Raw genomic sequence first — 16,631 nt, 5'->3', positions numbered from 1 at the left:
TGGGCTTGAAGAAACATGAATTCCACCTGTGCGCTCACAAGTCGAAAAGGTCTTCTCAGAAAGAGCTCCCATCAGAAGAGATGCTAGTCCAAGAGAACACTGCTTGTGCAGCATTTTCTCTGTTTTACGTGCGTCCCTACTGACAAATAAGTTTCTTGGTCTTGTCTTCTGTAGATTGTGTGCTAGCCAAACAAAGGACATCAAAGAGCTTGTCAACCAGAAGATCAGCTCCCATGACAAGAGATGCAATCTTGAGATCACAATTTGCATTGTCAATACAGCCATAAGTGGGGGAGTGCTTGAAGAATGACACAAATGGGAGTTCCCTCCTTCTCAATAGTCCTACATGATCTGTCATAAAAGTCCACAAATGTAAGAAAGCATTGAAATGCTCCTTTAATTACTACGGGGTACGCAAGCTCAGTTTCCGTAGTGTAGTGGTTATCATGTTCGCCTTACACGCGAAAGGTCCCCGGTCCGAAACCGGGCGGAAGCATGCGTCTTTGCTTATGCGTCCTGATATAAAAGTGTCTGACTGCAGGCACTGCTTGAACTTGTGGGGTTCTACTGCTGTTTGGGACACAGACAAGAGAAAGTACTCAAATCTGGTACAGGTCTCTGACATCTGTAACCTTTGGATGCTCGTCTTGCTAAAGAGTTGTCTATGGCCCAAATTTCTGCAAACTCCACAGACTTCACACAAATCAACAAATCTCCAGTCGCTATATTTCCTGAAGATGGAGGCACAGACTAAGCTCTTGGAAATGACTGGCTCTAGGTGGCCTGCACAGGACTTGGGCCTATTTTCAGCCAATGCCCAAGGCAATGAAACAAATGGGCGCTTTAGGCAACAGTTCTGCTGCCAGAGGTTCTGGGGTTCTTAGGGCAGCATATGTTGAGCTGTGCTTGTGTAACCCAGAGTAATTTCCTGCACTTATTTCCTGCCATTGAATGCATCACAAATGCATGACTCCAACCACATGACTTTGCTCAGCCAATCGAATGGCATGTAGGTCATAGTAAGCCTGTCCCGGCTTCCTCCCGTCAGATGCGTGGAGGCAAGCCAGGTGACAGAGCTGTTGCAGGTGTGTATTGGCAAACATTTGCTTTTCCCGTTTTAATGCATTTTCTTAACACCAACTAACTTATGCAACTTAGATGCTGATTACTGTGAGCCAGAGCCATAATGTTGTTGTGCACTGAACAGAATGGAATTGGTGAGTTTGAACTTTTAATTGACTGTTTGTATTGCTACCAGCTGACCCTAATCGGCTGCTGCCGGTCCAAACAATTTGATTTTGATTTGACTGATAGTTGTTGAATAACAAATGTTGTGGAGCTACATAGTATGTATGTATGTAGCAGTTGAAATGTTTTCAGTTAAATCCTTATTGGTTAGAAATATTATATTTAACCAATATATTGTTTATTTTTATAAATTGTGTACACAGGAACAAGAATAACTTAATGTATTTAGCTTAATTGGCTGACATTTTTGTATGTTGTTCTTGTGATTTCTTATTGGCCTTGTTTATTTAATGCAGGCCAGGTGAACCTTTTTTGGGTATGGAAAAGGATGGCGAGCCAATGAACGGCTAGGAGCAGGACTCATTCTGCATTGAAGCTTCCACTGGACTGGTAGGAAGCTATCAAAGGCGACGCTCTGTCCCGTAATTTCCGAATACACTGATTTCCACAATCATACACACCAGTTCCCCCGTTTATGGACAATAGCGCTTGGACATTGCTCATGGATATTCAGATAAAACTCATGGACTTCAGTGTGGATCAGTGTTTTCGATGTTAACATGTGTTATTTATGGGGAACTTTTTTTGAGAATCTTTATTGCTTGGTATAAGCCGGAAGAATTTGCTTAGTTGTTTTTGTGCACCCCCACTGGGTTCTTCTATTAATTAAATAGCTACAGCAGGAATGATTATTTAAGCTTTCATTTTCTTTTCTTAATTTTCTTTGCTTTCGGTTAAATACATGGTACCTGCAAAAGCATTTTGTGTTGTGTGTATTTAATTACTGCCCATCAGCTCCAGTAGCATTCCTAAATCTTCTGATTAATAATAACCACAAAATCACACTCAATCCCTAGCCTGTATTAACTCATTAGCGCTACATCAGTGTTACATTTTTTGGCGAGCCAGCCAGGAGCTGATTTGGTTAGTAATTAATATATATTCAAACTCACCAATTCATTTTTCCCCATAATGGAAGTTTTTGAGACACTTGCCATTAAGATCCCAAATGCGGTTTTAGTTGACGGAGTAACTGAGCACTCAGTTAATGAAGTTGTACATTTCCTTGAACAGTATGGTGACATAGCTCGCAAGGTTACTATAGATTCACCAGAATCTGAATTTAATGACATGCTTGTCGCTGAGTACGCTTCGGGTTTATCTTTAACGCGGTTGTCTCAGTTGCTACCGCACACATCTATGTCAGATTCAGGTGACAAACTCCATATTGAAAGTCTATCTGAAGTTTATGCATCAAAAGTTAGTGGTTCCAAGACAAATACTTACTTGGCAGACTTAAAAAGAATAGCCAAATTATCTGGGAGGGATTATGCAGAAGTCCTCAGTGAGGGGATGACCCAGATACGCCGGTCCCTTGCAGAGCTCAACCCAGAGACTCCAGTGGTTGCAAAACCAGAACTAGAAGATTCAAACCCTCCCGATTCAGTCTTTCCTTCTTCACTACCAGCCCCTCTTCCATCTAAGTCCCCTTCTGTTGCCAGTAGTGCTGAAGCGCACGGCAGAGAGAGGCATTCTGCCTCCATTCCAGCGGCTGATCTCAACCCTCCTGAAGTACAACGCTATGTTGTGGAACACGTTGTTCGGAGTGGGGACAGCTCGCTGCATGCATTCCATCGACTGAGAGCGTTTTCTGGTAAAGTGCCCAGGCCAATTCAAGAGACAGATTATGATATATGGCGGTCAGGGGTCGAATTAGCCCTGAAAGATCCATCTATATCTGATCTGCAGCGCACCAGACTGATTCGTGACAGTCTACTGCCTCCTGCCTGTAATATGGTAAAACATCTCAGCCTTGACACACCACCAGAGGTCTATATGAAACAACTTGACTCAGCCTATGGCACTGTGCAAGATGGAGATGAGTTATACGCCAAGTTCATGGACACCTTCCAGGACAGCGGAGAAAAGCCTTCGGCCTATTTGCAACGTCTGCAGGTGGTATTACAGCATGCAGCAAAAAGAGGGGGTGTTTTAGAGAAAGACATAGACAACCGACTGTTGAATCAATTCTGCAGGGGATGTTGGGATAACAATTTAATATCGGAACTCCAACTTAAGCAAAAGAAGCACAACCCCCCCAAATTTACTGAGCTTCTATTACTCCTTCGAACTGAAGAGGACAGAGAGGCAGCAAAGACATTAAGGATGAAACAGCATTTGGGACCAACAAAACAGAAAGCCACCACTAATGCCCAGTTTGCCAATACTGGAGAAGAAACTAACCTCTGTGCTGCGCTAACCACTCTGACTAAACGGCTCTCACAACAGATGGCAGCTATACAACAGCAGCTTTCAGCTTTGACAGCACAGCAGTGTAATGTCAAACCACCGGTTGCTGCCTGCCCAGCTCCAAAGCTCTATGGGCCAAAGAAGGTTGGTAAGAATCCAAAACCTAGCGTCTCCAGCCCTAAACCAGGGTTTTGCTTCCGCTGTGGAGAAGATGGTCACATTAAGCCACAATGTGAAAATGCACCCAATTCAGCATTGGTAAGTGCCAAGCGGAAGCAATTTGACAGCAAACAAAAGTGGCAGAAGCGAAAGTCCTCTGCTTCTGAGGATTTAAACTAGTTCCAGTTCCTGTTGAGGGGCAAACGGGAGCTGAGCTGGACCAACCTTGTCCCGCTGAGAACAAAAAGCATGCCAAGTGTGCAAAGTCGCAGACAAAGATCCACACTAGATTACCACCAGGATTAGTTGGATCCAGATGTACAGCAGAAGTCAACATTGCAGGTTGCAACTGCCCGTGTCTACTGGATACTGGTTCCCAGGTTACCACAATTCCAGTTTCATTCTATAATGAGCATCTCTCCGATCAGCCAGTCCACCCATTGAATGAGCTTCTTCATGTGGAGGGGGCTGCTGGTCAATGTGTTCCATACCTTGGGTATGTTGAGGTTGCCATGACATTTCCAAAAGACTTTCTTGGGAGTGACTTCCCAGTTCAAACGCTTGCACTTGTTGTTCCTGATGTGAGACCTGATTATCCAACCTCAGTACTTGTTGGCATGAATACACTTGAAATTCTTTATGAACAATTCTCTTCTAGTAACTGTTCATCATTCCAGCCTACCTCTTACGGGTACAGAGCAGTTCTGCAAACTCTCCAAGTGACATACCAACAGAATTGGAATGATCATCTTGGTGTTGTGACGACCCTTAGTAAATCTCCTGTGCTAATTCCAGCTGGCTGCACAGTTGTGGTCGAGGGTTCTGCCAAGCTTCTCAGCCCAGCTAGTCAATGTGTTGTCATTCAGCACCCGGGTTCAGGCCTGCCGGGTGGTTTGTGTGTCAGTAATTGTCTAGTCGCTCTTAAAGGTGGTACACATACTCAGGTTCCAGTTGTTGTGTCAAACAGAACAGAGCAAGACATCTATATACCAGCTTTGAGTGTCATTGCAGAGCTGGGAGCCTATGACTGCATAGTCTCTGAGCACAGTGTGACCAACCCCCCAGATCGGGAGATGGTGTCAACACCACTCACTTTCAAATTTGGCGAGTCACCAATACCAGCAGAATGGAGAGAACGGATCACAACAAAACTAAATGCCATGTCTGAAGTTTTTTCACATCATGACTTGGATTTTGGTTGCACTAAGGAAGTGAAGCATCACATCAAGCTCCATGACAATACCCCTTTTAAACACAAAGCAAGACCTATTCATCCCCAGGACATAGAAGCTGTTCGTAAACATCTTCGAGAGCTTCTAGATACTGGTGTTATCAGGGAGTCGGAGTCATCATTTTCATCACCAATAGTGGTTGTCAAGAAGAAAAATGGAGACATTCGACTATGTATTGACTACCGCAAACTCAACCTGCAAACGATCAAGGATGTGTACGCATTGCCCAACTTGGAGGAATCGTTTACAGCACTCACTGGATCGAAATGGTTCTCTGTGCTTGATCTCAAATCTGGTTATTATCAGATAGAGATGGATGAAGCTGATAAAGCCAAAACCGCTTTTGTAACGCCAATTGGGTTTTGGGAGTTCAACCGAATGCCTCAAGGAGTTACTAATGCACCTTCAACGTTCCAAAGACTCATGGAGAAGTGCATGGGAGACTTGCACTTGAAAGAGGTCCTCGTGTTTTTGGATGATTTGATCATATTCTCCAACACTCTTGAGGAGCACGAAGACCGTTTGCTGAGGGTGTTGAATCGCTTGAGAGAATTTGGGTTAAAACTTTCTCCAGAAAAATGCAAATTCTTTCAGACATCCGTCCGATACTTGGGCCACATTGTTTCAGAAAATGGTGTTGAGACAGACCCAGAAAAGGTTGCCACCTTGAAATCCTGGCCAATTCCAACCAACCTGAAGACCTTGAAGTCTTTTCTGGGATTCGCTGGCTACTATAGGCGTTTTATTAAGGGATATGCCATGATTGCCAAGCCACTCAACAACCTCACACGTGGATATCCATCCACACACAAAAGCTCCAAAAATGAGACTTCTAAGAGCTCACAGTTTGATCCCAAGCACTCCTTTGGTTCCAGGTGGAGTCCTGAATGTCAGTTGGCTTTTGATACCCTCATTGACAAACTTACCACTGCACCAGTTCTAGGTTTTGCTGATCCGGCACTGCCTTACATTCTCCACACAGATGCCAGCACCAACGGATTGGGCGCTGCCCTTTACCAAGAGCAAGAGGGGAGACTTAGGGTGATAGCCTATGCTAGTAGGGGGTTGTCATCCAGTGAAAGTCGTTACCCAGCTCACAAGCTTGAATTCTTGGCACTGAAGTGGAGCGTGACAGAAAAATTTCATGATTACTTGTACGGAGCAAGCTTTACAGTAGTCACGGATAACAACCCACTTACCTATATCTTGACATCAGCAAAGTTGGATGCTACCGGCCATCGTTGGCTGGCTGCTCTTTCTACATTCTCGTTCAAGATACAGTATCGAGCAGGCAAGCAAAACCTGGATGCAGATGCACTTTCCCGTCTGCCCCATGATGGTACTTCCTCTGGGGAACCTGCTCAAAAAGATGAGGAGCTAATTAATCAGTTTACTCAACAACATCTCTCAAGCAGCAGTGATGGTGAAATATCAGCTGAAGTTGTCGATGCGATTTGCCAAAGTGGTGTTGTCAGGACCCAAGCTGAGAATAGTTTGGTTGAATCCCTGTCCATCAACACAGCAGTGCTTCCTGAGAATTACTCAGAAGATTCACATGGACTTCCTGTTATTTCCACCATATCCCATTCTGAGCTTTATGAAAAACAGAGAACTGATCCAACTCTTCAGGAGGTTATTCACCAGTTGGAGTCAGGAGAAAAAGTTCCTCTGACAGCCAGGAAAGAGCTTCCTGAAATTCCTCTTCTCCTTCGCGAACTGAACAAATTGGAGCTGATTGATGGTATCCTCTATAGGATAAGATATGAAAATGAACAACCATCATACCAACTGGTCCTTCCGACAGAACTGCGGCAAACTGTTCTCCACAGCCTCCACAATGATATGGGCCACCTGGGAGTGGAACGGACCCTTGACCTTGCCAGGACTCGGTTCTATTGGCCAAGAATGGCAGTGGATGTGGAAAATAAAATAAAAACCTGTGGCCGGTGTATTCGCCGGAAAAGCTTGCCGGAGAGAGCTGCTCCTCTGGTTAACATTCGGACATCACGTCCGCTTGAACTCATTTGTATGGATTTCCTCAGTCTCGAGCCCGATACTAGCAACACCAAAGACATCCTGGTACTGACAGATCATTTTACCAAATATGCCCTTGCCATTCCAACACCAAACCAAAAGGCAAAAACTGTGGCTAACTGTCTTTGGGAAAACTTCATTGTTTATTATGGAATTCCAGAAAGACTCCATACAGATCAAGGGCCAGACTTTGAGTCGAAATTGATAAAGGAGTTATGCGCCCTGTTGGGAGTCCAAAAGTGTCACACAACACCGTACCATCCAAGAGGAAACCCAGTAGAGAGGTTTAATCGCACTCTACTGGCCATGTTGGGAACTCTTGAATTCAAACAGAAATCCAAATGGAAACAGTTTGTGAAACCACTTGTCCATGCCTACAACTGTACCAAAAATGAAGTCACTGGCTACACCCCATACGAACTAATGTCTGGACGTTGTCCTCGTCTCCCCATTGACCTCGCTTTTAATCTTCCTGTACGTGAGAAAGAACAACAGACACATTCACAGTATGTACAAGACTTAAAAGCTAGGTTGAAAGAAAGTTATCTGCTATCTTCAAAGAATGCTGCAAAGAACGCTGAGAGGAACAAGACTCGATTTGACCAACGTATTATACCGTCCAAGCTAGAAGTTGGAAGCAGAGTTTTGGTACGGAACATGAGGCTGAGGGGCAAACATAAACTTGCTGACAAATGGGAACCAGATGTCTTTGTAGTGCTGAAATGTGCCAAAGATCTCCCCGTCTACACTGTAAAACCAGAATGCAAAGACGGCCCAATTCGCACATTGCACAGAGATCTCCTTCTTCCGTGTGGGTTTCTTCCTGCAACAGAGTCAGGACCATCAGATGAGACTATTCCAATCACACCCTCTTTAACTCGTCAACAGGCCAAGAAACAACAGGAATCTCCTGAGTACTATGTTGAAGAGAATGTATTTGAACCGACCTTTGTCCACCTTGCCCCGCTCCCAATGGAGTTTAGAGTGGAGAAGTCTCTCAACCCCCTACAGTCTTTTCCCAGTGGTGAGGAGGAAAGACTTCCTCCAACATCTACACCTGAAATGGAATCAGCTGGAGAAGCTCTGTCAGGATCCCAGAGGGAAGACCCATTGGAGTTTGACGCTGATGAGACATCGGGGGAAGATTTGCTTGAAATCTTACCCGAACCCATTCTTGAAACCGTGTCTACAGACTTGTCCGATCCTGGAGTCTCTGACAACTTAGCGGCCGAGCCTAGTCCTGTGACATTACCAACTCTTAATTGCTCAGATTCGGTTATTGACCCCCCTCTGAGGCGGTCAACGCGTCACAGATCACCACCTAGGCGACTTCAGTATGCCCGCTTAGGCAATCCATTGATATCAGTTGTTCAGTCTCTGTTACATAGTCTGTCAGATGCTTTGACCACCGCAACCACCAATTCTAACCCTTCAGTCGTACATATTGTGTAGTGTTGTCATGCAACGGGACGTGCATGTATTCAAGGGGGGAGGGTGTAACCCAGAGTAATTTCCTGCACTTATTTCCTGCCATTGAATGCATCACAAATGCATGACTCCAACCACATGACTTTGCTCAGCCAATCGAATGGCATGTAGGTCATAGTAAGCCTGTCCCGGCTTCCTCCCGTCAGATGCGTGGAGGCAAGCCAGGTGACAGAGCTGTTGCAGGTGTGTATTGGCAAACATTTGCTTTTCCCGTTTTAATGCATTTTCTTAACACCAACTAACTTATGCAACTTAGATGCTGATTACTGTGAGCCAGAGCCATAATGTTGTTGTGCACTGAACAGAATGGAATTGGTGAGTTTGAACTTTTAATTGACTGTTTGTATTGCTACCAGCTGACCCTAATCGGCTGCTGCCGGTCCAAACAATTTGATTTTGATTTGACTGATAGTTGTTGAATAACAAATGTTGTGGAGCTACATAGTATGTATGTATGTAGCAGTTGAAATGTTTTCAGTTAAATCCTTATTGGTTAGAAATATTATATTTAACCAATATATTGTTTATTTTTATAAATTGTGTACACAGGAACAAGAATAACTTAATGTATTTAGCTTAATTGGCTGACATTTTTGTATGTTGTTCTTGTGATTTCTTATTGGCCTTGTTTATTTAATGCAGGCCAGGTGAACCTTTTTTGGGTATGGAAAAGGATGGCGAGCCAATGAACGGCTAGGAGCAGGACTCATTCTGCATTGAAGCTTCCACTGGACTGGTAGGAAGCTATCAAAGGCGACGCTCTGTCCCGTAATTTCCGAATACACTGATTTCCACAATCATACACACCAGTTCCCCCGTTTATGGACAATAGCGCTTGGACATTGCTCATGGATATTCAGATAAAACTCATGGAATTCAGTGTGGATCAGTGTTTTCGATGTTAACATGTGTTATTTATGGGGAACTTTTTTTGAGAATCTTTATTGCTTGGTATAAGCCGGAAGAATTTGCTTAGTTGTTTTTGTGCACCCCCACTGGGTTCTTCTATTAATTAAATAGCTACAGCAGGAATGATTATTTAAGCTTTCATTTTCTTTTCTTAATTTTCTTTGCTTTCGGTTAAATACATGGTACCTGCAAAAGCATTTTGTGTTGTGTGTATTTAATTACTGCCCATCAGCTCCAGTAGCATTCCTAAATCTTCTGATTAATAATAACCACAAAATCACACTCAATCCCTAGCCTGTATTAACTCATTAGCGCTACATCAGTGTTACACTTGCTTTAGTGAACTCCTAAATGTCCAAAGTTTAAGTGAGCCTAACATGGAGACTACAGTTCAGACTCCTTGCTAGAGTGCGTCTGTCTCTTCTCCATGGCTCCTTTTACTTCAAGGCCATGATAGGAACATGTCACCAAATTTGTCAGAGTGCGAGATTACTCAGTGAGACACATTGGAAAGCCAAACAAGCTGTCTTTCGGGGTTTCCGTAGTGTAGTGGTTATCACGTTCGCCTCACACGCGAAAGGTCCCCGGTCCGAAACCGGGCGGAAACATGGGTCTTTTCCTTCTTTGGTTACAAGGGAATTGATATTCACTCTTTAGACAACTCTGCTTGTCCAGCATTTTCTCTGTTTTACTTGCATCCCTATTGAGAATTAAGTCTCTTGGTTTTGTCTTCTGTAGGTTGTGTGCTAGCCAAACAAAGGACATCAAAGAGCTTGTCAAGAAGAAGATCGGGGCCTTCAGAGGTGGCAAAGGGATTGGAAGTGGGAAGAGTGCAAGAGGAAAAGTTGACTTGAGTCAAGGTGGCTAATGAACGATACAGCAGGAAGCTGAAGTGGAAAGTGCAGCAGAAGAGCATGAGCGAGGTTTGGTGCAGCATGAAGACCATGTGCAGATGAGATCAGCCAACACAAGAGGAGTGGAACTGACTGGGCCACTAACTTGCTCTTCAACTGACTAGATTCTTATGCTAGCGTGTGCTAATGCTAATGTACCTGTGGAGCAAAGTGCTAGAAAGCCAAATGAGGTTCCACTGAGACTTGAACTCAGATCGCTGGATTCAGAGTCCAGAGTGCTAACCATTACACCATGGAACCCTGCCTGAAGCACACAAAAGATCTGTGTCAAACAGGCATAAAAGTGTAGTTCCTGGTAAACCGATGGGGATTTCTACACGGCCAGCCAAATTTTACCTGTCATACCTGCTGCGAATCGCAGCTTGACGTGACCATTGCAGTGCTTCAGAGGTCCTCGTTAGTATAGTGGACAGTATCTCCGCCTGTCACGCGGAAGACCGGGGTTCGATTCCCCGACGGGGAGTGAGCAGTTTCCTTCTCTGTTCTGCCTTTTACCTGCAATGACCACACACACCTTAATCGCACACCAGATCCTAGTCAATCTAATAATCTAGTCCTATAATGGGCTTGAAGAAACATGAATTCCACCTGTGCGCTCACAAGTCGAAAAGGTCTTCTCAGAAAGAGCTCCCATCAGAAGAGATGCTAGTCCAAGAGAACACTGCTTGTGCAGCATTTTCTCTGTTTTACGTGCGTCCCTACTGACAAATAAGTTTCTTGGTCTTGTCTTCTGTAGATTGTGTGCTAGCCAAACAAAGGACATCAAAGAGCTTGTCAACCAGAAGATCAGCTCCCATGACAAGAGATGCAATCTTGAGATCACAATTTGCATTGTCAATACAGCCATAAGTGGGGGAGTGCTTGAAGAATGACACAAATGGGAGTTCCCTCCTTCTCAATAGTCCTACATGATCTGTCATAAAAGTCCACAAATGTAAGAAAGCATTGAAATGCTCCTTTAATTACTACGGGGTACGCAAGCTCAGTTTCCGTAGTGTAGTGGTTATCACGTTCGCCTAACACGCGAAAGGTCCCCGGTCCGAAACCGGGCGGAAGCATGCGTCTTTGCTTATGCGTCCTGATATAAAAGTGTCTGACTGCAGGCACTGCTTGAACTTGTGGGGTTCTACTGCTGTTTGGGACACAGACAAGAGAAAGTACTCAAATCTGGTTCAGGTCTCTGACATCTGTAACCTTTGGATGCTCGTCTTGCTAAAGAGTTGTCTATGGCCCAAATTTCTGCAAACTCCACAGACTTCACACAAATCAACAAATCTCCAGTCGCTATATTTCCTGAAGATGGAGGCACAGACTAAGCTCTTGGAAATGACTGGCTCTAGGTGGCCTGCACAGGACTTGGGCCTATTTTCAGCCAATGCCCAAGGCAATGAAACAAATGGGCGCTTTAGGCAACAGTTCTGCTGCCAGAGGTTCTGGGGTTCTTAGGGCAGCATATGTTGAGCTGTGCTTGCTTTAGTGAACTCCTAAATGTCCAAAGTTTAAGTGAGCCTAACATGGAGACTACAGTTCAGACTCCTTGCTAGAGTGCGTCTGTCTCTTCTCCATGGCTCCTTTTACTTCAAGGCCATGATAGGAACATGTCACCAAATTTGTCAGAGTGCGAGATTACTCAGTGAGACACATTGGAAAGCCAAACAAGCTGTCTTTCGGGGTTTCCGTAGTGTAGTGGTTATCACGTTCGCCTCACACGCGAAAGGTCCCCGGTCCGAAACCGGGCGGAAACATGGGTCTTTTCCTTCTTTGGTTACAAGGGAATTGATATTCACTCTTTAGACAACTCTGCTTGTCCAGCATTTTCTCTGTTTTACTTGCATCCCTATTGAGAATTAAGTCTCTTGGTTTTGTCTTCTGTAGGTTGTGTGCTAGCCAAACAAAGGACATCAAAGAGCTTGTCAAGAAGAAGATCGGGGCCTTCAGAGGTGGCAAAGGGATTGGAAGTGGGAAGAGTGCAAGAGGAAAAGTTGACTTGAGTCAAGGTGGCTAATGAACGATACAGCAGGAAGCTGAAGTGGAAAGTGCAGCAGAAGAGCATGAGCGAGGTTTGGTGCAGCATGAAGACCATGTGCAGATGAGATCAGCCAACACAAGAGGAGTGGAACTGACTGGGCCACTAACTTGCTCTTCAACTGACTAGATTCTTATGCTAGCGTGTGCTAATGCTAATGTACCTGTGGAGCAAAGTGCTAGAAAGCCAAATGAGGTTCCACTGAGACTTGAACTCAGATCGCTGGATTCAGAGTCCAGAGTGCTAACCATTACACCATGGAACCCTGCCTGAAGCACACAAAAGATCTGTGTCAAACAGGCATAAAAGTGTAGTTCCTGGTAAACCGATGGGGATTTCTACACGGCCAGCCAAATTTTACCTGTCATACCTGCTGCGAATCGCAGCTTGACGTGACCATTGCAGTGCTTCAGAGGTCCTCGTTAGTATAGTGGACAGTATCTCCGCCTGTCACGCGGAAGACCGGGGTTCGATTCCCCGACGGGGAGTGAGCAGTTTCCTTCTCTGTTCTGCCTTTTACCTGCAATGACCACACACACCTTAATCGCACACCAGATCCTAGTCAATCTAATAATCTAGTCCTATAATGGGCTTGAAGAAACATGAATTCCACCTGTGCGCTCACAAGTCGAAAAGGTCTTCTCAGAAAGAGCTCCCATCAGAAGAGATGCTAGTCCAAGAGAACACTGCTTGTGCAGCATTTTCTCTGTTTTACGTGCGTCCCTACTGACAAATAAGTTTCTTGGTCTTGTCTTCTGTAGATTGTGTGCTAGCCAAACAAAGGACATCAAAGAGCTTGTCAACCAGAAGATCAGCTCCCATGACAAGAGATGCAATCTTGAGATCACAATTTGCATTGTCAATACAGCCATAAGTGGGGGAGTGCTTGAAGAATGACACAAATGGGAGTTCCCTCCTTCTCAATAGTCCTACATGATCTGTCATAAAAGTCCACAAATGTAAGAAAGCATTGAAATGCTCCTTTAATTACTACGGGGTACGCAAGCTCAGTTTCCGTAGTGTAGTGGTTATCACGTTCGCCTAACACGCGAAAGGTCCCCGGTCCGAAACCGGGCGGAAGCATGCGTCTTTGCTTATGCGTCCTGATATAAAAGTGTCTGACTGCAGGCACTGCTTGAACTTGTGGGGTTCTACTGCTGTTTGGGACACAGACAAGAGAAAGTACTCAAATCTGGTTCAGGTCTCTGACATCTGTAACCTTTGGATGCTCGTCTTGCTAAAGAGTTGTCTATGGCCCAAATTTCTGCAAACTCCACAGACTTCACACAAATCAACAAATCTCCAGTCGCTATATTTCCTGAAGATGGAGGCACAGACTAAGCTCTTGGAAATGACTGGCTCTAGGTGGCCTGCACAGGACTTGGGCCTATTTTCAGCCAATGCCCAAGGCAATGAAACAAATGGGCGCTTTAGGCAACAGTTCTGCTGCCAGAGGTTCTGGGGTTCTTAGGGCAGCATATGTTGAGCTGTGCTTGCTTTAGTGAACTCCTAAATGTCCAAAGTTTAAGTGAGCCTAACATGGAGACTACAGTTCAGACTCCTTGCTAGAGTGCGTCTGTCTCTTCTCCATGGCTCCTTTTACTTCAAGGCCATGATAGGAACATGTCACCAAATTTGTCAGAGTGCGAGATTACTCAGTGAGACACATTGGAAAGCCAAACAAGCTGTCTTTCGGGGTTTCCGTAGTGTAGTGGTTATCACGTTCGCCTCACACGCGAAAGGTCCCCGGTCCGAAACCGGGCGGAAACATGGGTCTTTTCCTTCTTTGGTTACAAGGGAATTGATATTCACTCTTTAGACAACTCTGCTTGTCCAGCATTTTCTCTGTTTTACTTGCATCCCTATTGAGAATTAAGTCTCTTGGTTTTGTCTTCTGTAGGTTGTGTGCTAGCCAAACAAAGGACATCAAAGAGCTTGTCAAGAAGAAGATCGGGGCCTTCAGAGGTGGCAAAGGGATTGGAAGTGGGAAGAGTGCAAGAGGAAAAGTTGACTTGAGTCAAGGTGGCTAATGAACGATACAGCAGGAAGCTGAAGTGGAAAGTGCAGCAGAAGAGCATGAGCGAGGTTTGGTGCAGCATGAAGACCATGTGCAGATGAGATCAGCCAACACAAGAGGAGTGGAACTGACTGGGCCACTAACTTGCTCTTCAACTGACTAGATTCTTATGCTAGCGTGTGCTAATGCTAATGTACCTGTGGAGCAAAGTGCTAGAAAGCCAAATGAGGTTCCACTGAGACTTGAACTCAGATCGCTGGATTCAGAGTCCAGAGTGCTAACCATTACACCATGGAACCCTGCCTGAAGCACACAAAAGATCTGTGTCAAACAGGCATAAAAGTGTAGTTCCTGGTAAACCGATGGGGATTTCTACACGGCCAGCCAAATTTTACCTGTCATACCTGCTGCGAATCGCAGCTTGACGTGACCATTGCAGTGCTTCAGAGGTCCTCGTTAGTATAGTGGACAGTATCTCCGCCTGTCACGCGGAAGACCGGGGTTCGATTCCCCGACGGGGAGTGAGCAGTTTCCTTCTCTGTTCTGCCTTTTACCTGCAATGACCACACACACCTTAATCGCACACCAGATCCTAGTCAATCTAATAATCTAGTCCTATAATGGGCTTGAAGAAACATGAATTCCACCTGTGCGCTCACAAGTCGAAAAGGTCTTCTCAGAAAGAGCTCCCATCAGAAGAGATGCTAGTCCAAGAGAACACTGCTTGTGCAGCATTTTCTCTGTTTTACGTGCGTCCCTACTGACAAATAAGTTTCTTGGTCTTGTCTTCTGTAGATTGTGTGCTAGCCAAACAAAGGACATCAAAGAGCTTGTCAACCAGAAGATCAGCTCCCATGACAAGAGATGCAATCTTGAGATCACAATTTGCATTGTCAATACAGCCATAAGTGGGGGAGTGCTTGAAGAATGACACAAATGGGAGTTCCCTCCTTCTCAATAGTCCTACATGATCTGTCATAAAAGTCCACAAATGTAAGAAAGCATTGAAATGCTCCTTTAATTACTACGGGGTACGCAAGCTCAGTTTCCGTAGTGTAGTGGTTATCACGTTCGCCTAACACGCGAAAGGTCCCCGGTCCGAAACCGGGCGGAAGCATGCGTCTTTGCTTATGCGTCCTGATATAAAAGTGTCTGACTGCAGGCACTGCTTGAACTTGTGGGGTTCTACTGCTGTTTGGGACACAGACAAGAGAAAGTACTCAAATCTGGTTCAGGTCTCTGACATCTGTAACCTTTGGATGCTCGTCTTGCTAAAGAGTTGTCTATGGCCCAAATTTCTGCAAACTCCACAGACTTCACACAAATCAACAAATCTCCAGTCGCTATATTTCCTGAAGATGGAGGCACAGACTAAGCTCTTGGAAATGACTGGCTCTAGGTGGCCTGCACAGGACTTGGGCCTATTTTCAGCCAATGCCCAAGGCAATGAAACAAATGGGCGCTTTAGGCAACAGTTCTGCTGCCAGAGGTTCTGGGGTTCTTAGGGCAGCATATGTTGAGCTGTGCTTGCTTTAGTGAACTCCTAAATGTCCAAAGTTTAAGTGAGCCTAACATGGAGACTACAGTTCAGACTCCTTGCTAGAGTGCGTCTGTCTCTTCTCCATGGCTCCTTTTACTTCAAGGCCATGATAGGAACATGTCACCAAATTTGTCAGAGTGCGAGATTACTCAGTGAGACACATTGGAAAGCCAAACAAGCTGTCTTTCGGGGTTTCCGTAGTGTAGTGGTTATCACGTTCGCCTCACACGCGAAAGGTCCCCGGTCCGAAACCGGGCGGAAACATGGGTCTTTTCCTTCTTTGGTTACAAGGGAATTGATATTCACTCTTTAGACAACTCTGCTTGTCCAGCATTTTCTCTGTTTTACTTCCATCCCTATTGAGAATTAAGTCTCTTGGTTTTGTCTTCTGTAGGTTGTGTGCTAGCCAAACAAAGGACATCAAAGAGCTTGTCAAGAAGAAGATCGGGGCCTTCAGAGGTGGCAAAGGGATTGGAAGTGGGAAGAGTGCAAGAGGAAAAGTTGACTTGAGTCAAGGTGGCTAATGAACAATACAGCAGGAAGCTGAAGTGGAAAGTGCAGCAGAAGAGCATGAGCGAGGTTTGGTGCAGCATGAAGACCATGTGCAGATGAGATCAGCCAACACAAGAGGAGTGGAACTGACTGGGCCACTAACTTGCTCTTCAACTGACTAGATTCTTATGCTAGCGTGTGCTAATGCTAATGTACCTGTGGAGCAAAGTGCTAGAAAGCCAAATGAGGTTCCACTGAGACTTGAACTCAGATCGCTGGATTCAGAGTCCAGAGTGCTAACCATTACACCATGGAACCCTGC

The 16,631-nt window shown here is 45.0% G+C and overlaps 2 long non-coding RNA genes across 2 annotated transcripts; both read left to right on the top strand.

Moving 5' to 3' along the window:
• The first annotated feature begins 949 nt into the window (after window positions 1-949).
• On the top strand, window positions 950-1,821 carry LOC309713440. Its single transcript, XR_014278583.1, has 3 exons — window positions 950-1,085; window positions 1,159-1,217; window positions 1,545-1,821. It is a non-coding gene; the product is annotated as an uncharacterized lncRNA (long non-coding RNA).
• Window positions 1,822-8,486: 6,665 nt separating this feature from the next.
• Window positions 8,487-9,272, top strand: LOC309713441. The gene is made up of 3 exons (XR_014278584.1): window positions 8,487-8,594; window positions 8,668-8,726; window positions 9,054-9,272. It is a non-coding gene; the product is annotated as an uncharacterized lncRNA (long non-coding RNA).
• The last annotated feature ends 7,359 nt before the right edge of the window (window positions 9,273-16,631 follow it).

This window comes from Aulonocara stuartgranti (genome assembly GCF_965226115.1).
Source record: "Aulonocara stuartgranti genome assembly, chromosome: 8".
NCBI classification, from domain to species: Eukaryota; Metazoa; Chordata; class Actinopteri; order Cichliformes; family Cichlidae; genus Aulonocara; species Aulonocara stuartgranti.
Note: the sequence above shows the minus strand (reverse complement) of the source record. Positions and strands in the feature narration are given on the sequence as shown.